Source organism: Python bivittatus, unplaced genomic scaffold (genome assembly GCF_059951505.1).
Source record: "Python bivittatus isolate LINGU-HERP-01145 unplaced genomic scaffold, Pbiv_v1 ctg000330_np1212, whole genome shotgun sequence".
NCBI classification, from domain to species: domain Eukaryota; kingdom Metazoa; phylum Chordata; class Lepidosauria; order Squamata; family Pythonidae; genus Python; species Python bivittatus.
In genome coordinates, this window is record NW_028277058.1 from 58,772,397 (window position 1) to 58,794,492 (window position 22,096).

The window sequence follows — 22,096 nt, forward strand, 5'->3', positions numbered from 1 at the left end:
AAATCCGAGTGACTTTGTCAGGCACTGCTCTGCCGAGAACACCAAATCAGGTGCGTGACCCCTATTTCTAGTTAGGCCCTAGATAACCTGGGACAGGCCCATGGATGTCATGGTCCCCGTGAACTCCCAAGCTACCTCTAACCCCACTCCCCAAGAGGGCAGATTGAAGGGCTCCAGAACCATAAGCCTGGGAAACTCCACCACCTACCCTGCAGTGAAGTCTAGGAGTTCAGGTAGGGAGGCCGGTACAGTAGCAGCAATCCCAACTGATCCCTAGAGCCTCACAACTGGGAACTTGCAGAGTGACAACACCCTGGTAGCCACCAGACTCTGAGGACAACAGCGACACTACCCTGCACTCTAGGCTGGTGCCACACTCGATACCTGGCCGGGCATATTTCAGAGAGAGGAACCTCTCCCTCCTGTCCCAGCCGGGTCTCAGTGACATATGCCAGATCAGCCTCCTCCATGATGATCAAATCAGCAAAAAGCCTTATTGCAGACTGATCTGGTATTTAAAAGCAGCAGCCTAAAACCAAACCTCTGTTGATCTGACCAGGTAAATGGGTTGAGCTCAAGGGGGTGGAACGCGAAACCAGCATAAGACTTCAAGGTTGCGTTCCCCACAAGCAGCCTGCCCTGTCTCCCACCATATTTCCCCATAATCCCCATCCTTGACCTCTCCTCTCACTCTATGGGAATCCCCCACCAACATACATACACCAGAGCTAGAGGTAAAACCCAACGGTGGTATAACAGCAGCTCTCAGCACCACCCTCCACACGCACATCACATCCAAGAGGAGCACCCAGTCGCTCTTGCCCACCCAGCAGGGAGCCACTCCACCAGCCCCCCTCCGGCTCTCACCCAGGAGAGGGACTAATCACATTCCCCTTCCTTCTACCACCCCACAACCCCAGATCCCCATAAGACCTCTTCACAAGATAAAATCACATTATTTAAAAGAAGCAGTTCAGGAGTAGCTTCACATATGGATGAGAAAATGATGTAATCACGGAGAAGCTTCAGCAGCCATAGATGCAACACATCACAAAAGCCCCTTAGAGGCCTGTCATCTGCAGCTCTGGAACCATCAGCCTCTTGGACTTTCTCTTTTCTTTCTGTAATGCTTTGCATAGTTTTGATGTTTTATGTAATTTTATATATATTTATTTTTTAACAGATTTCATGAGCTGCCCAGAGTCCCCCATCAGGGGGACATGGGCGGAGATAAATCTAATAAATAAATAAATAGTTAATATACACATCCGCAGAATCTCTTTGCATAACAGTTCTTCTCTTCAGATCTTTGGACCATCTTTGGGCTAAATTTTGAGACTGGGTGAGCTATAAAAATTTTGGGCATCTGGCAATGGCGTTGGGAGGAGGCAAGAAGGATGGAAGTCAACATGGCTGCCTGGGAGCTCTGCAGCCACAGCCTTCATGAGGAATAAATAGAGCCATAGCCCAGGAGTCTAAGGAAGGAGAAGAACTGAAGGATCGACAGCCCTGATGAGAAGAGGCAATGGGAAAGGAGGCAGCTACTTAGAAAGCTGGGGAGAAAGGCATTTTTTTGTTCCTCAGAATTGCATGAGGGAAAAGTTCTTCAATCTGTTTCCCTTAGATGGAGTGTGGGAAAGAAAGCGAATGGGAAAGAAGGGTAGCTCTACGCTTTAAAAAAGTAACCGAAATTGGAATTGGTTTTAAGGCTTCCTCCTTTTTTGCTTTTTTTTTTTTTTTTGTCTCAGATTAAAATTTCCCTTCTTTCCGTCTTTTTTTGGGAGGACTATTTGATTCTTATTGGACCTCCCTCTCTTTTTTTTTGTAAGGGAGATTAGTCCACCCTATTGCCATCTAGTGGAAGTTGTTGTAGGAGGGAAAGCAAAAGAAACAAGATGGTGATGCATTGTATAATTAGCAATGACCCTGAAGTTCAGCTGCGAAAGGAGGTTTGGTTGAAATAAAATAGTAGCCGCTGAGCAAGGGGAAAAATAAATTCTTGATAGATAAGAAAGAAAAGAAAAGCCATTCTTGCAAATTTGGAATTTCCGAAGTTTTTCCCTTGGATATAATAAATAACTTTTTTTTATTCCCTATTTTTCATCCTATTTTACTATTATTATTATTATTATTTTTCCTTTTCTTTTTTTTTTTTGAATATTTGGGAATCTGGGAATCCTCTCTTTTTTTGTTGCTGTTGTTCAACTGGATTCTGGACAACTCTTTTTTTGGTTTTGTATTGGGAGTGGGCCAACTGGATTACAATTGATAGACTGATTGTGGAGAACCAATTCGGATTATAAAATTTATAGTGTTTCCAACTGATACTACATCTCTGGACTATTCCCATAATGTCGAGGAAGGTGATAGCGGTGTCCGCCACAGTGCCAATACAATCAAATATAAGTCCGGGAGCACAACGCTCTATTACATCGATGTTACAGCAGGAAAAGATAATCAATCACAACAGGAGATGAAAGTAATGATGCAGATGATGGAAAAAATGGAGATTATGAATGCAAACAGAGACGGTGAAAACCGACGTTAGAGATATTAGAAAAGACCTGGGCAGTGTGGATGAAAAATTAGAGAAAATGCAACAAGTAATGGGAAAATTTGAGCAAAGAATACAAAAGGTTGAAGAGAAGTCTGATCAAATTGAGAAGCAGGTGGAAGAGTTGGATTACAAATGTAGGCATGCAGATCAAGATAAGGGTAAGAAAATTATTATGCTGGAAATGGACAAGGCAGACTTTTACCTTCGCTTTCAGAATATAGAAGAGGAGAAGGGGGAAAATCTGGTAGCGATAATATCAGTATTGTTGGCAGAACTCTTAGATACATCAGTTCACAGAATTTTAGGGGAGATGGATGAAGTATTTAGAGTATATACAAGATATGCTATGAGACATAGATTCCCGAAAGAGGTACATGTTAGGTTCACAAAGAAAACAATAAGAAATGAAATTTTGCAGGTAGTAAGAAATGGAAAGTTGAAGTATAAGGAGAAGGAAGTAAAAATTTTGAGACAAATTCCAAGAAGGGTGAGGGACAGGAGAAGGGACTACCAATTTTTAACCAAACAGTTGATAAAACATGAAATTAACTTTAGATGGTTAACCCTGGAGGGAGTTTTGGTTATATGGGCTCAAAATAGACACAGACTGGATACAATAGAAAAGGCAGAGGTATTTTTTTATGAATATGAAACCACTAGAGGAAGGGGGAGTAAGAGGGAAGGAACAGAGTATTTCACAGGAATGGCAAATAGGAGATAGAGAAATACTTCAAACAGAGGCCACAGAAATACAAGAAGGTAAAGAGAAAGAGCAGGTGGTGAGATCTAAAGAACTCCAGGAACATAGGGAGACAAGAGTAACTAGAGCAACTACCCTAAATACAATTAGCAATGGTGGAAGAAATAAAATGGATATCACTTAACATCGATGGACTAAATTCGGTGGTGAAAAGAAAAAGGATATTTGATAAATTACAAAAATCAAAATTTGACATAATTTGCCTGCAAGAAGTACATATTAAAAAACAGCACAGTAAAATTTTGGAACATTTGAGACTTGGGAAAATATATACCACATTGCCTCACCAGAACAAAAGAGGAGTGGTTCTCTATGTTAAGGACACAATAAAATCTAGACATATATATAATGATGAAGACGGACGGATATTAATGGTAGAGTTGATGATACATGGGATTCAAATGCTGCTAGTGGCTATTTATGCTCCTAATATTGGACAAGAGGCTTTCTATAGAGACTTACATGTGAAAATATTAGACTTGGAATATCAAAATATATGCTTACTAGGTGACTTCAATGCAATCGTAGATGGTAAAATGGATTATCAAACTGGGGCAGCAACTAAAAAAGAAAGAATACTTCCAAAGACATTTTTCAATATGGTGGATGAACTGGGTATTCATGATGCTTGGCGAGAAGTAAACCCAGAAAAAAGAGAATATACATTTTACTCCAACAGACATCTCTCCTGGTCTAGAATAGATATGTTGTGGGTTTCAGTTGATCTTATAAATAGCTTACAAAAAGTTCATATTGAGCCGAGTACCTGGGCAGACCACAATCCGATAAGTGTTATTTGGAAGGGACAGAAAAAGAGGTCGAGATGGATGATGAATCAGGCTATTTTAAAAGAAAAAGAATTTGTGCAATTGATGGAGAAGGAATTGGGTTTTTTCTTTAAAGAAAATAAAAATGAAGAAACATCAACTCAAAATGTGTGGGATGCATTTAAAGCATATACAAGAGCCCTGACAATAACATATACAATAAAAAGAAACGAGAAGAGGATGTGTTAAAGAAAAGATAGAGGAATATAAAATATTGGTGAGAGATCTGCAAAGGAACCCATACCAAAAAGAGGTTAAAAAACGAATGGTTTAAAAAAAAAAACATGAATTAACTTTGTTGGAAAAGGAGGAGTTAGCACAGAAGATTAAAGGAGTAAAACAGAATTTTTTTGAGAATGCAAACAAACCAGGAAGATGGCTGGCATACAGATTAAAAAAAGAGGAGAAACTGATACATCAATTGAGGGATGACAAAGGGATCCTGCAGCATTCTAATGAGGAAAAGAAAAAGATAGTACAGAAATATTATGAACAGTTATATCAATAAGAAATAATCTCCAAAGATGAAATCAAAATGTATTTAGAAAATGCTAAATTACCTAAAGTACCAGAGTTGACAAAAAAAATGGTGGAGGAGAAAATAACAATGATGGAGTTGGTGGAGGCAATAAAGAGACAAAAAAATGGCAAGGCACCAGGACCAGATGGATTACCAGCGGAACTATATAAAATCTTACAAGATGTATTAGCTATTCCTATGTTGGAAGTTTTTAACAAGTTGATAGATACCGCGAAGGTTCCAGAGTCGTGGTTGGAAGCCTTCATCACTCTTATACCAAAAGAAGAATCAGATCTATGTCAAATAAAGAACTATAGACCTATTTCATTACTAAATGTGGATTATAAAATATTTGCCTCTATAATAGCAGAGAGGCTTAAGAGATTCCTAAAGGAATTTATCCACATGGATCAAAATGGTTTTTTGCCTAAGAGACAGATTAGAGACAACTTGCGAATAATTTTGAATACTCTGGAATATTATGAAACTCACTCTGAGAAACAGATGGCATTAATCTTTTTAGATGCACAGAAAGCTTTCGATAATGTGAATTGGCATTTTATGCTATCACAATTGAAAGTTATGAATTTTGGGGACAGATTTGTTAAAATGATCGATATGATTTATCATAAACAAACTGCAAGGATCATATTGGAGAAATGACAGATAAGATTGATATTCAAAAAGGTACGAGACAGGGGTGTCCATTATCACCATTGCTATTTGTTTTAACATTGGAGGTCCTGAATAGAAAGATAAGACAAGATAAAGAAATAAAAGGTCTGAAAATTAAAAAGGAAGAATATAAATTACAGGCATTTGCAGATGACTTGGTTTTCATCTTGGAGGAACCTAGGAAATCAGGGAAAAGATTGTTGGAAAGAATAGAAGAATACGGTAAGGTTGCAGGGTTGAAAATTAATAAAGAAAAAACTAAGTTAATTGTGAAAAACCATTCAGAAAAGCAGAAAAAAGAATTGATAGAGGAATTAAGTATGCAAATTACAAAGAAAATTAAATATTTGGGGGTATATTTAACAGCAAGGTGTGTATCAGTTAGGAATGATAATTATGACAGACTGATGAAACAAATTAAGAGTGACTTGGAAAAATGGAAGCACTTGCAACTTTCATTGGTAGGAAGAATAGCAACAATTAAGATGACTATCCTGCCAAGTTTGCTATTTTTATTTCAAACAATACCGATAAAATTAGAGAAGAAATTCTTTGAGGATCTTAATAAAATCATGTTGAAATTTGTCTGGCAGGGAAAAAAGGCAAGAATAAATTTGAAAATGTTACAGGATGCACGAAGTAGGGGGGGTCTTGGTCTGCCAGACTGGGAATTATACTATCAAGAAGCAGGGCTAGTTTGGATAAAAGAATGGATAGAACTAAGAAACGTAAGACTATTAACACTGGAAGGGTACGATTTACAGACTGGTTGGCATACATTTTTGTGGTACGAAGAAGGTAAAACCCATAGTTATTTCAAGACGCATTATATAAGGAATGCTTTACTAATAATTTGGGAGAAGATCAAAAAACAACAATATAGGAAAATCCCGGTATGGGTTTCAGCAAGCACTCACACATCCAAATCTTATAGAAATGGAGAATGTGATTAGATACAAAGATATATTAAATAAGGGGGAGTTAAAAAAAAACATGAGTTGGTGGAGCAGGGAATTGACACGACTTGGTATGTACAATGGCAAATACAATCAAGATATGAGAAGGATGTTAAACAACATGGAATTTATGGGAAGCTAACAGAATTGGATGAGATATTGACAGGGAAAGATGAGAAAATGCTTAAAAAACTATATGACTATTTATTAACATTTAAGATGGTGGAAGAACAAGTTAAAGGAACTATGATTGCATGGGCAAAGAATTTTGGATATTCAATAGATTTGGAAAAATGAGAGAATTTATGGGAGAAAAACTATACTCTGACAATGTCAACAGCATACAAGGAGAATCTCTATAAAATGTTCTATAGATGGCATTTTCCTCCTTCAAGACTAGGAAAGATGTTTAAGAATAAATCTACTAAATGTTGGAAGTGTCATCAAGAAATAGGATCTTATTATCATATGTGGTGGACCTGCTCAGAAGTTAAAAAATACTGGATGAAAATATGTGAATGGTTAGAAAGAATGACACTTCAATATATAGAAATGAAGCCAGAGATATTCCTATTAGGAATGATACCAGAAAATTATAGTAAAGAAGATATATATTTGATTATTCATGTTTTGACTGCAGCTAGAATTGTATTTGCTCAGAATTGGAAAAGGGAAAAGATACCAAATGATGAAGATATAATAAGGAAGATATTAGACTGTGCAGAAATGAATAGGTTGACACTGGAGATTAGATATAAGGAAGATACTGAATACTATAAAATATGGCACGTTTTTTATGCCTGGCTAGAGAGTAAATATGAAAAAGAGTAACAGAAAAAGTCAAGAAGTTTAATTAGATAATATGTGATGTTTTATTTTTATTGATGATACATATACACTTGGATATATTGGAAATATGACAACATGATTATGCACATTTGTATTTGTAACCCGCTTTGATTCGCTGTTCAATGTTTGATAAGATTATTTTTTAAGAATAAAAAAGTTTAAAAAATTAAAAAAAAAATGACTGATCAGAAGCCAGCATGAACAAAGGACCAACCAGGAACCAACACTACCAAAATGACCAAACAGGATCGGGCACAAAGAACCAGTCAGAGACCAGCCCTCACCAACCTATACCAATCCAAAACCAGTTTGGCTAAAGACTACCAGTCAGGTCACCTGGCTATAAAGACCAGGCTTGCCAGATTGGCTTTTTTTTACACCAAATTCCAGAAACTTGGCTTTTTTCCAATTTGGTTGGCATCAGAAAATTCATTTGGCTTTTTTACATGTTGTAATTATTTGCACAAAAATTACATACTATCTGGTTTCTAAACATTTTCCTTTAAGAGAAAAACTTTTTTTGTTGTTTGGCCAGTTACATTCAGCAATATTGCTGCCACCAAGAATCTGGGCAAGAAGGCACCAACTGGCAAGTCGGAACATGGTGGACACATCGGTCCAGGTTAAGGTATACTCATAAGGAAGTTTTACTGTGTGAATAACGCGAGGCAAACCAGGTAGCCAGGGCTAATGAGCTAATTGCTTACACCTGATGAGCACTGACTCAGCACAATGTGGGGGTATAAGCAGTCTGCATACTGCTGGGTGTTGCTGAGAGCTCTGGAGTATTGTAGGTATTGACAAAGAAATAGTAACGAGCATGCTAAGAGTGCAGCTGCAATACTAAGTACCTAGCTGCCCAATGCAGGTAAGGAGACATTGCCATGGTTACCAAGGGGCCACAAGAAACACAGGAAATGGGGAGGGGGAGATCTCTCTGGGGTGAGACAAGGTAAGACAGAACCAGTTTGGGGTGGCTTGACCTGTCCAAAGTGATACTTAGCAGAGGTCTTTTAGGAATGCATGAACTCTTGCCCCCCCAACCCAACCCTTATTAGCCTAATAAAAACCACACCCTGCATAGCTAATCACCTATTTACCATGAACATGCAATGTATGAAGTGGGAGGGACCAGGAAGAAATCGTAGGCGGGCGGAAAAGATTGTGACCTCAGAGTACCTCAGCCAATGGGGGAAGTTTGAGCATCGGCCTAGGGTTGTATAAAATGTGCTGAAATCTTAAGAAGTGTGGCTTATTTGCAACGAAGCCCACCAGCCTTTGCAAATGCTTCAATAAACTACTTCTGACTAACCCAAGGAGAGAGTCGTGAGTGCATTTCTCACATAGGTAAGGTATATTGTTGTATATATATATAAAGTGCTATCTTCAACTGTAAGACTAGCTTGTGTATATAGTTGTACATAATATAGTCTGTAGAAATACCGTATTTTTCTGTGTATAAGGTGATACTTTTTTCTAAAATCATTACGCTAAAAATTGAAGGTTGTCTTATGCAAGGAAGTAAGCCGAGGAGAGAACTGCGCGGTTGCGAAACTACCCATACTTTGTCTCTGCCAACAGGCTTCTGATGGGAATGGACATGGGGACTGAATTTGACAGTGGGCCTGAGTATGTGGAAGTTGAACCTGCATATGAAAACATGTGGGGGGGGGGCTGGCATATGAGAATGTGTGCATCTGTGATAGAAACTGTACTCAGTGTTCTTGCCAAGAGTGATATATTACTTCCCAATGACATTCTGGTCAAGAGTGATGTATCCCTTGCTTATTTTTGTAGTCTTTAAAGCTTTAAATATAGCTATACTATTTTAATACTTTCATAGTATCCTTGAAGATAAGAATGGTTGTATGATTTGTGATTTCCTTGATCCTATAGCAGAGATGGGAGAGACCAGTTGTGGTCAGTCTGATAAGGGGCCATGGCTGGGGCAACTGACAGGACATACAAGATCTATATGCCTGTAATGTTATTCAACTGACAGAACAGACAAGATCAGCCCGATAAGGGGTCATGGCTTGGGCAATTGACAGGACAGACAAGATCCATAAGGCTGTAATGTTTTTATCCTGATAGGGGAAGGGGAAGAGAGTTGGGGTTAAGAAAAGTTTAATAATGAGTAATAATTAATGTATAGCCAGAAGGATGTCCATCTTTGGTTGAAGTCACTGTGACCTGGTGAAACAGATGTTTGTAAGAAGTTAACCGGTTTCTTTGTTTAAGCTGTCACGTGGATCCTGCGAAGAAAAGGCATATAAGCTGTGTAAAATCTGTAATCAGGACTCCTTCCTTTCGCTGGGAGTCTCCAATTTATTTAGAGCATTGAAATAAAGTGGATAAAAAGTCTGATTTTCGTCTTGGTGTTCTGTTCACCTCGCACCAAGTCCCGAACCTGGTAATTAGGGTCAATTGGCTGGACCCAAACACTTCCTCCAATCACGAGCCTTATGTAACTGAGTCAGCTCATGCTGAACAAACCAATTGGAATGCATCCCGTTGGAGGTGGAGAGCGTGTAGGCCAGTGATTCTCAACCTTTTTGAAGCTGCCGCCCCCCTAAGGAGCGGGTCAAATCAAACATTCATATTGAAAGGACGCTCAATGCACACACTGCGATTAATCGCGTGGGAAAACAGCTGATGCACACGCTGTGCTGGTTGGGATCGGAGAAGAATCGTAGTGCCGAGTTCTTCAAGGTCATCCTACCTAGAATACAAATTCGTCTCACCATTCTTAGAAGTGCGTGAGGGCAGCCGTCGCGTAAGTTTGTTTTATTGCTGGTACAAATGGTGTAAACCGGATAATCGATTTAATAAATTTTGGGGGGAGTTTTAAAATTAAGTTTGAATGCCAAAACATGCCCACCGCCCCCCTACCACCCAAAACATGCCCACTGCCCCCCTACCGCCCAAAACAAGTTCACCGCCCCTCAGCATCCTCCCACCGCCCCCGTTGAGAACCAATGGTGTAGGCAGTGCACAGATGCAACAGAGACTGGTAACGTCAGAGCATTCTGAGCCCATAAAGATGTCAGAAAATAAAAAAATAAATGAATGTCTTACTCTGCAAAATTCAAACTGAATGTAATCAGTTATGCAAAAGAGCATGGAAATAGAGCTGCAAAGAGAGAGTTTGGACCTCCTCCCACTGAGTGTATCATGTAAATGTTACCTAATTACTAAATAAAAATGTGTTCTGCTTTATCTTTAAAATATCGATTTCTTAATTTGGGGTTGGAAAAGTGGGGGGCGTCTTATACATGGAGGCATCTTATTCATGGAAAAATACGGTAACTAAAGCAGAGTCCAAGTTGTCTTTCTTCCGGTACCACTCAAGGACTGGCACAAAGCGCGACTCTGACAGTCTCAGACCTCCGAAGTGTTTGGATGGGATTTATAATCATACAAATCAACCGTGAAGTGTACTTTCTATACATAATATCATTTTGTGGGTAAAGTGTGATACAACTGGCTGTTTTTATCAATCATTTTGAGGGCGGTGACACGGGAAGTGAGTGTTGCACCTGCCAGCAATGTAGAGAAGGCTGTCTGAAACTGGGTTAGATTGGTAAAGGCAGTAGAAAGTTATCTTTGACTGAAGGTCACCAACAAGTCCATTAGCAGAGTGTTGTGGAATTTTTGCCAAAGACAGGAGCACAACACTGGGGAGGAGAACATGTTTATTGCAATGATCACTGGGTGCCTGCTTTCAAGAAAGAGGGACCCTGAACAATTTGTTTCAGCTGGTAATGTTCTGAATTGGCTTTAAGTATATATAACAAACAGTACACCAGCACACATGCATCAAGAAGAGAAATGAAAAGTAGAAAAGGTCAGTTCCCAAAAAAAGAAATACACAGAAATTGAAGTACAAGAAGAGGTACAAAAGTAATTAAAAGGAAAGATTAAATATGTGGCATGTCAGGAATGCACACCACCAAGTAAAGAATTCCAGTCATTATTCAGATTTTATTGCCCATTCCTATACTTGGTGGTGCCTTTCCCTCCCCCCCCATAAGAGTTTGTGGAGCAACCGGAGGGAGAGAGTGGGGAATGGAGATGAGCTTGTGCAAAGGTGGCAAAAGCTAGAGAGGTCCAGGAGAAAACACAGAGAGGTGGGATGGGGTCTCCACCAGGAGCCTGAAAGAGTGGGTGGAGCAATCGCAAAGAAATCAGCAAGGAAAGCAAAAATCAGAGGAGGAAAAGTCAAGGAAAGAGGAAAAAGGAAAGAGCAGCCCTACACTTTCAGCTAAAGTATTGGCTATAGGGGCTGAGACTTAAATACAGGGTTATGGGGTGGAGGGTCCCAAAATCTAAAAATATCCTTTGGGCAGGTTGCTAACTGAGGAGGGCAGGCGCGCCGTGGGGAATTTCCCAGGCCCCCCTCAGACTGAGCCCTTATGACGCCCCGAAGCCTCCGGAAGAAAAAAAGACCAAGAAAGGCAATGGGTTTGCAGGCGGGTTAATAGGCACTGTGGTCGACGTACTGTGCGGCAGAAAGGGACCGGAGAAAACGGCGACCTGAAATATTGGACCGGGATAGGCCCAGACACCACTGGAACTGAAGATTTTCTCCAAGGGAAAAGAACATTAGATCAAATGGTGATGGAAGAAGGGATGAAGAGAAAGCACCCAAAGGCAAAAAAGCATCAGCAAGAGGAGTGAATTTCATCAAAGTTACTACAAGAGCTGTTTGCAGCAAGAACGCTTTTGACAAAGGAAAGGAAGCATTCTGAGCATATTTCATCAGTTACTACAAGAGCTATTAATAGCAAAAAGGAGATAAAAATGAGCTCACAAACAACACACAGACAACATGTGTGCATACAACTGTGGATAACCTGGATCCAATCACTCTCTTTAGGCCCGGGGAGGTGCCACGCCAGGACTCACCCTCACGATGCTGGTTGGCTTTGCTTCTTCCCAAACCCTTCTCTTACTCCTACCGCGCCCTGCTTGGAAGAGGAACCAACAGAGCTTCTCCCACCGCGAATCCCGCTTGGAAGGGGAACCAGCAGAGCTGTCTGGAGCGACAGGCCCAGCAACCACCACCTAAACCGTGCACACAACCTATTGATGCACAAAACTACCCTGGTGGCAACTTAAACCGTCTGCAACTCTTACCTACCGGTGCTGTTCTGGCAATCTCTTGGCTTTCTCCTCAGGGGGTGATCTGGGGGGTGCTGACTCAAGGGAGGAAGGGATGCAAAGGATCCCATGGGTACCTGAGTCTCAGTTGTAGCCAGAACTCCCCAGAGCAGATCGCTGGATCCCACTTCCGACATCAAAACTGTCATGGAATTTTTGTCAAAGACAGGAGCGCAACGCTGAGAAGAACCATGTTTATTGCAACGATCACTAGGGTGACTGCTTTCAAGAAGGAGGGACTCTGAACAACAGAAAAGCATAGAATTTATATACTTTTGAGGTTGAGAGGCGGGAAATCTGAGGGATCTCATTCAAGGATAGGTTTGGATAAATGTTAAATGAGGGATAAATGGTTTTTCTATTGTGAGATAAGAACCACAGCAAACCCTTAAGGGTTAGGGTTAGTTAACAGTTAACAGGTTAGTTAACAGGTGATGGCCCTCCCATTGTTTCAGTAGAATAATATTAAGAAGGCTATTTTTGGCAGCAGAACATGATCACTCTTGAGTCATGCAATAGCCTGGAGCTGATCCTGTTTTGCATGAGCAAAGAATGGCAGAAAGAAGTGGAGAAAACAGATTGCAGGAGAGGCAAGGGGGAGGGGGGAAGAGTGTCTAGTTTTATTTTATTATTTTTCCATCACAATAGTAAAAGCAACACTCCAATTATGCAATTCCACAGCTTGGGGGGGGGGGGAACCTTATTTGGTCAGAAGAAAGTCAACACCTATATAACCACAAGCTGCAGAATGCTCGCGCAAGGATATGGCCAATAGGCAACAGGCTGACAAGGCGTAAGAATTATGTGCACGCAGATAGGGGTTCCCTCTCTTGGGGAGGGACCCTGTTTTGCTTGGTACCAAATAAATCGGTTGAACAGAACTTTCTCATGCCTGGAGTCTTCGGGGATATTACCATTATTGTGGCCATCAATTTATTATCAACAGCCATGGGCGTGTTGTCAAAGAAGTGAAAAGCTTTTTACGATAGCAATCATTAGTACAATAGCAAACGGGTCCAAAAAGCTACTGGTGGACAGAGGAAGCTTACTGTAAATTGTGCACTTCAACATTGTACCAAGGATTAGTAACTTCTCAAATCATGAAAAAATGGAGAAACAACAAGTGGGAGAACTCCATTACAAGGCCACTTGAAACTTAATGTAAGAAAGACTCCTATGCAAGATAACGATAAAGCAGTAGGGCTGCAAAATGTTGTAAGACTGACCTGCTGTTGTGCAATATGTACAGTTGACCACCTGAGTGAAATCATAACAGCACACAGGCATGGGAGTACACTGGAGCACATAAAGTTACATAGAACTTAAATGTGCAGGCTTAATCAAAAACATTTCACCTGCACTGAAAACTAATCTCACTGATGACTTTCAGAACAAGAAATATGCCATCACTGTGGATGAATCTACTGACATTTCAACACAAAAACACATGTATTTTAGTTCAAATTTTAAATGATAGGACAAAGGAAATTGTAACTAGATTTACAGTGCATTCTGAAAGTATTCAGAACCCCTTCACTTTTTTCAATTTTGTTATGTTGCAGCCTGATACTACAATTGTTCAAATTCTTTTGTTTCTCATTAATCTACGCTCAGTACCCCATAATGACAAAATGAAAACAGAATTTTAGAAATGTCTAAATTTATTAAAAAGGAAAAACTCAAAATCACATTGGCATAAGTATTCAGACCCTTTGCAACAACACTTGAAATTGAGCTTAGGTGCCTCTTGATCATTGCTGAGCGGTTTCTAGACCTTGGAGTCTACCTGTGGTAAATTAAATTGATTGGATATGATTTGGAAAGGCACACACCTCTCTATAGAAGGCCTCACAGCTGACAATGCATACTGTATCAGAGCAAAAGCCATGAGGTCAAAGGAACTGCCTGCAGAGCTCAGAGACAGGATTATTGCAAGGCACAGATCTGGGGAAGGCCACAAAAAAAAATCTGCTGCACTGAAGGTTCCCAAGAGCATAGTGGCCTCTATAATTCTCAAATGGAAGAAGCTTGGCACGACAGGGCTCTTCCAAGAGCTGGTTGCCCAACCAAACTGAGCAGTTGGGGGAGAAGAGCCATAGTAACAGAGGTGATCAAGAACCCGATGGTCACTCTGACTGAGCTCCAGAGATCCTGTGTTGAGATGGGACAAAGTCCCAGAAGGACAACCATCACTGCAGCCCTCCACCAATCTGGGCTTTATGGCAGAGTGGCTAGACGGAAGACTCTCCTCAGTGCAAAACACATGAAAGCCTGCTTGGAGTTTGCAAAAAAGCACCTGAAGGGCTCTCAGACTGTGAGGAACACGGTTCTCTGGTCTGATGAAACCAAGATTGAACTGTTTGGCCTCAATCCTAAATGTTATGACTGGAGGAAACCAGACATTGCTCATCACCTGCCCAATACCATCCCAACAGTGAAGCATGGTGGTGGCAGCATTGTTGGACATTTGCAAGATGTACACCTTTAACAACATTAACCATAGAGATTGTTTTAAGCTGTGAACCATTAGAATCAGGTGGCAAACTCTGTATAAGAGAACTATCCTTCCTCTTACTTGTTCTGCTGCTTTCCTGATTTTACCCTGCTGTCTGGTATATATTTATATTGTATTATTTATATACTTTGTTGTCACTTCTGTATTGTTGAGGATGTATTTTATATTTAAGTTTACTTTTGTATATTTTAAGTAGATATAAAGGTTGATATTATACACCTTGTCTCCTCTTAATCTCATTACCCAACAAATTGGTAGTAGAGGATGGTTGGGCTTGAGAAGCTGATAAACCTTTTTAAGAGAAAACAAGAAAGTTATTATTAAGTTTGGCATTTTTCCTTTTGATCCAGACAGCAAAGCAAAGAGCCCTTTTTCCTTTTTAATGGTAAGAAATTTTTAAAGAGATAAGGTGTTTTATGTAAGTGTTTTATTGACAGTAAGTATTTTAAACTAAAGGAGAATTTAGCAGAGGAGTTTGCACAGAGTAATTTTAAAATGTCTGTAACCTTAGGCACTTTAACAGATGGAGCTACTCCATCTACTCAAGGTTTCCAACAGGGTGTAAGTAATAACAGCATATTTGTAATTCCAAAGTTGAATAGGAATTTTCAAATGTAGGATGCAAGGTTAAGAGTTTCCCTTCAAGTACAGGACTGTTTAGACATCATAAAGACAACACAGGAATGGCTTAGGGACAACTCTGTGAATGTCCTAGAGTGGGGGCCAGCCAGAGCCCTGACTTGAACCCTATTGAACATCTCTGGAGAGACCTGGAAATGGCTGTCCACTGACGGTCCCCATCCAACCTGATTGAGCTTGAGAGGATTTGCGAAGAAGAATGGCAGAAAATCTCCCAATCCAGGTGTGCAAAGCTTGTCGCATCATACCGAAAAGGACTCGAGGCTGTAATTGCTGCCAAAAGTGCTTCAAGAAAGTACTGAATAAAGGGTCTGAATACAAGTGCGTGTGATGTTTCAATTTTTTCTTTTTAATCAATTTACAGATATTTCTAAAATTCTGTTTTCACTTTGTCATTATGGGGCCTGAGTGTAGATTAATGAGAAAAAAATGAATTTGAATTTTTTTAAAAGTTTTTTATTTTTTACAACAAACACAAACATAAACAAACAAGAACATGAACAAAAACCATCTTCCATCTTAAACCGTGTGTCAGCCAGTTACCAATCATTTGTGCCATCCTTTCATAGTCTTCACTCACCATTTATATAGATTCTCATGTTATCTATCCAACGTATATTTATATATTTATCAGTTATCAATTATTAATCATTTGTGACTAGTCTATAACACCAGCTTTCATTATAAGATTTGTATCATTTTTTTCCATTGATTATATATATATATAGTAATTTATATCAGTTTATCGAGTTTCTATTATGTAATTTCCTAATCTATTACATTACTGTATCTTTTGTCCAACCATTGATAAAACAAATCCCATATCATATAAAATTGTTTGTCTTCTTGCTCTCTAATTTCAAATGTCAATTTACTCATCTCAGCACATTCCACAATTTTCTTAATAACTTCCTCCTGCATAGGTACTTTTTCATTCTTCCAATTCTTAGCAAATACAATTCTAGCTGCTGTCAAAACATTTACAATCAGATATTTCAATTCTTTACTGTATGTTTCCGGTATAATTCCCAGTAAAAATGTCTCTGGTTTAAAGTCTATGTGTTGTTCTGTCATTTTTTCTAACCATGTGTAGATTTTAATCCAATATCTTTTGGCTTCTGAACATGTCCACCACATATGGTAATATGAGCCGGGTATCTGATGACACTTCCAACATTTATCGGACATTCTCACGATCCTCACTGGGGGTAAATGCCACCTGTAAAACATCTTATACAAGTTTTCTTTATATGCAGTTGACATTGTCATTTTATAGTTTTGAGACCATAGTTTTTGCCACTTCTCTAAATCAATTCCATATCCAAAATTTTTCCCCCATGCAATCATTGTTTCTTTGACCTGTTCTTCCTCCATTTTAAATTCTAGTAAATGTCCATAGTTTTTTAATCACCTTTTCATCAGTACCCATCAAAATTTTATCTAGAACAGTCAGCTTATCATAAATGCCTTCTGCTTTAAAATCTTTATCAAATCTAGATTGTATTTGCAAATATGAAAACCAATTCATTTTTATACCTTGTTCTTCCAACGCTTGCATAGTTTTAAGTTCACCCTTTTCATTCAATATCTCAGTATATCTGTTTGTTCCTTTTTATATGTTATTGGATAAGAGAAGGCTTCAATAGTGGATATCCATCGTGGAACTTTTGAATAATATTGTCATCTTGTCTTCTCCCAGTTTAAAAACAATGCCTTTCGAATATAATGCCTTCTAAAATAGCCCTGTGTTTTCGTTCCCTTATACCATAGGAAAGCAACAAGTCATGTCCCTCTAACGTCAATAATCTATTATTTCTTAAAGTTATCCAATCCTTCACCCACATCAAATTTGTCGCCTGGTAATATAATTCCCAGTTAGGCAAGGCAAACCCACCTCTTACTCTTGCGTCTTGTAGTAGTTTAAGCTTTATTCTTGCTTTTTTACCCTGCCAAATGTATTTCAATACAATTTTATTTAAGTCATCAAAGAACTCTTTCCCTAGACGAATAGGAATTGTCTGGAATAAATATAATATCCTAGGCAATATATTCATCTTAATGGCGGATATTCTCCCAACCATTGATAATTGTAAGTTCTCCCATTTTGTCAAATCTGTTGCAATCTGTTGTTTGAGTTTAACATAATTATCCTCCTTCAATGTACTACATCTTGGTGTAATATATATCCCTAGGTATTTAACCCTGTTTGTCACCTGTATTTCTAGGACTTCTTCCAGTTCTTTCTTTCGCCTTGCTAACATATTCTTTGTTAATATCTTTGTTTTATCTTTATTTTTAAACCTGCTACTTTTCCATATTCTTCCCTCTTTTCAATTAATTTGGGTGCTGTTTCCAATGGATCCTCTAGTATAAATACTAGGTCATCCGCAAAAGCTTGCAATTTGTACTCTTCCTTTTTGATTTTCATTCCTTTTATTTCTTTCTTTTCTCTTATATTCCTATTCAACACTTCTAATGTTAAAACAAACAACAGGGGCGATAGTGGACAGCCTTGTCTCGTCCCTTTTGTTATATCTATCTGTTCTGTTAAATCTCCGTTTATCATAACTTTTGCAGTCTGCTTATGGTATATTGTTTCAATGGCTTGAGTAAAGTTTTTGCCAAAGCCCATTTGTGCCAATTGCAGTAACATAAATCGCCAACTCACGTTGTCAAAGGCTTTTTGTGCATCTAAAAATATCAAGGCCATTTGCTTTTTAGGATGTGCCTCATAATATTCCAAAGTGTCCAGAATTACTCTCATATTGTCTTTCTCTTTGGCAGAAATCCGTTTTGATCGGCATGAATAAAATTATTTAAATATCTTTTCAGTCTCTCTGCCAAAATTGAAGCAAAAATTTTATAATCTGAACTTAATAGAGACATAGGTCTATAATTTGTAACCTGTTGCGGGTCAGTGTCCTCCTTCGGTATAAGTGTAATGTATGCTTCAGTCCATGTTTTAGGTATCCTCTTGTCATAACTTCATTCATGACTTCCAATAGTTGGAGGCTCAATATTTCCTGGAAGGTTTTGTAGAATCCCACTGGCAGCCCATCTGGACCTGGGGCGTTCCCAACATTCTGCTTTTTTAAAGCTTCTGTTAGTTCCATCATAGTTATATTCCCCTCTAACATTATTTCAATATCTTTAGGTATCTGGGGTAATTTTGCTTTCTGTAAATATTGTCTTTCTTCTTCTTGAACATTCTCTTGGTAGTACAATTTTCCATAGTAATCTTGTATAATTTTTTTCTTGTCCTCATTACCAAAGCAGATCTGTCCTTCTTCATTTATCAATTGATTAATCCTTTTTGATTCTCTCTCCTTTCTCAGTTTATAAGCTAGCCATCTGCCTGGTTTATTTGCATCTTCAAAATAGTTCTGTTTAGCGCTTCTGATTTTTTGTGCTAGTTCCTCCTTTTCCATTAGTCCCATTTTATGTTTAATTAAATCCATTTTAGTTTTGATGTCTTTTTTTTGCGGGGATTTCTGTAACTCTTCTTCCAGTTTTTTATGGTCATCCTCCAATAATTTGAAGGTCTTTTTCTGCATTGTGTTTTTTTTCCTTGTATAATCTATTATTAAACCTCTTGTATTCATTGTGTCCCAAAGATTCTGTAATGATGTATCCTCTTTTTTATTTTCCTTAAAAAAGAAGGCAAGTTCTTTCTCTATTTTCTGTTTAAAATCTTTTTCTTTTAGTATCCTATTATTTAAAGTCCATCAGGCTGCAACAAAACAAAATTGAAAAAAGGGGGTCTGAATACTCTTGGAATGCACTGTATAGAGTTAAATCCGGTGCAAGAGGCTAAGAATACATTCAATTTGATTGATGAGGAAATAAAAATAAAAAATAAAATAAATAAAAAGGAAATAAAAAGATGTGGCCGGAGTCTTCCAAATTGCATTAGTTTTGCATTGGATGGTACATCAAACATGGCTGGATGCAACAACTCAGTGCTGTATCTCCTTTCTGTGTGCAACTCATGTATCTCTCATTCGCTGGCACAGTGCATTCAATATGCAGTGGCTAAGCTACCAGCAAATACTGGATTTTTACTGTCAGAAAATACCCAGTTGGTTTCACCATAGTGAATTAAGATGAGAAGCATACGAAGAATTGCAGTGTCATCTGAGGAGAGTTTGTAAGCTTTGCATGTTGTGTGTGCCTACGCTAGGCTACCCTTACTTAACTTTAGGCATATGTGTTCACTGTTCAAGCATACGTAGAAAATGCCTGGGGCTATTTGGGCAAGTAAGGATGGATGTTTGCAGAATTTCATATTTTCGCAGGAAACTTTGCAGCCTTGAACCATCGGCCTCCTGGATTTTTTCCCTTTTATTTTTGTGAATGTGAATTGTTATACGTTTTAATTGTATATTTATTTATTGTTTTAACGTGTTGTGAGCCGCCCAGAGTCCCCCATTGGGGGGAGATGGGCGGGGGACAAATTTAATAAACAAATAAATAAACAAACTTGACTGTATAGGGCTACCGAAGTATTGCATAGGGCTAAAAAAGGAGTCTTTCTGGTTCTGCAGGAGATCCTAACCAGGAAGAGAGAAACCAGAGGATCCCAGATGGATCCATGGCTGACGAGCACGATGGAAACCAGGGAATGGCTTCAGCAGATGGAAGAGAAAAACAATCAAAGCAGTACCGGAAAAAGCAGCCTCAGACTGAGAACCATTGCAGTGCAAAAGCCAGGTGGTTAACAGGCTGGCGTAAAGAGAGTGAGTAATTTCATCTGAAAATGAGATTTCAGAGTATACGTGTATCTGGCTGCTTACACATTACCTTGAGTTTTATTTATTTTAAGCAGGGGAGGAATGACGACCACAAACCATAGTAGCTTAGTTGGTAAGTCCATTAACTTCATAAACTAGGAACAGCGCTCAGTGTTACGGTACGTACATAATGGTGCTTCAGATATACGTATCTGCTTTTATTAGTCACAAATAGGAAAGCTGCAGATTGGATGTAGGTCGCTGCCTGTAAATGTGCCAACAGATGGACCAGAAACATAAAAATCTAGTTTATGTTAGTACGGGGTTATTACATTAGTTATACAACAAGGAGGAAGAGGAAGACAGAACTGTGCCTGTTTTTGGACCTTGTCATGTTTCTTCCAGTGGATTGGGGTGGGGTCTGTCAGTAATGGGAAAGAGGCAGAATCTCTCTTTGGGGGAGATGAGTGGCATATAAATTTAATAAATAAATAAAATATTCTTTATTTAGATGAGGCCAACTTCCGTATCTGGAAGATTCTGTGTGACCTCAAACCCTCAGTTTGCTGTTTAACACACGTATATCTTATCCGGAATCTGTTGGAACTAATAGTATATTCTAAAATAGTAGTTCTCAGCATGGACCATATGGGCTCCCCGGGGGCCATGCCATATTTCTAGTGGGGGGGGGAGGTTATGCTGCTGCTAGATATTTGATGTCTTTAAGAATTTTGTTTGCTATTGCAGAGTTAGGTCTGCCTAGAATTGATCACTTTTGGTAGCTACTACGAATACTTTGTCTTTATAATATAAAGACACCAATATTATAGGATAGCTTAAATTAAAGAACAGTGCAAATGGTAGAAGAGTTTTTTTTACAGCTATTGGTGATGATGGGGGTCCCAGAGATAAATGAAGGTCAGAAGGGGGCCATGAGTCTAAAAGACATAAATCCCACAATGGAATCTGTTTAAAACAAATAGCCAGAGCAATGTATTTATTTAGTGCTAGCATTTCAACTTGCGTTGCAATCCTGTGCATATTTATTCAGAAGTAAATTCCAGAGCGTCCAGTGAGATTTATTCCTGGGGTTAGAATTGCTGCCTCGTTAAAACCAAGAATCAGCACCTTTTCACTAGCGCATACATCTTCCTTTTCTTTCAGAGATGTTCAAGCAAATCAGTATATAATAAATACACATACAATAAAACTCGATCTAGAATGACTAGTAGTCCTGATTTAAAAGCAGCCAGCTCTCAAGTTGCCCAGAGTCCGTCACGGCCAGCTCAGACTCTGATGTGACAACGAACGGCCAGGATTGCTGGGCGAACCCCTCACCGTGCAGAGAGGAGAGCAGAGCAAAGGGGGTCTGCACGGCTTCTCGTAAACAAGGAGCCTCAACTCCGTGCCCTTCAACGTGAAGCCTTGTGACCCTGATTCTGAACTGGACTGGCGGACGACCCCGCTACAACATTTGGACCCGTGCATACTGCACGGATTTGGATTCGATTTGGATTCTCTCGAGACAAGCTTGTTGGACTTGGTTTCTGTTGTGTGTGCGTGTGTTTGCACATACCTTTCCTTTACTCCTTGCTATTTGCTTAAACCTTTCTAGTAAAGTTTGCAAACCTCTCTGCGTATTTGAGTGTGTGGCTTGAGGCACAGTCTTTAAAGGCAACGAACAGGAAAGGAAGATCTTAATTGCCTCTGAAAGAGGAGCTGTAACAGGGCCCAACAGATCTTGCACTCAGTCTAGTATGTCTGATGATGCAGCTTAGGGCCCAGGAACACAGAGTGCTTAAGGTGAGATCATATGGGAAGAGGTAATTCTCAATGTTCTTTGAAACCCTAATCTATATGAACAACATGGACTATTTTCAAGGCAGATACCTCTCTCTGAATTTT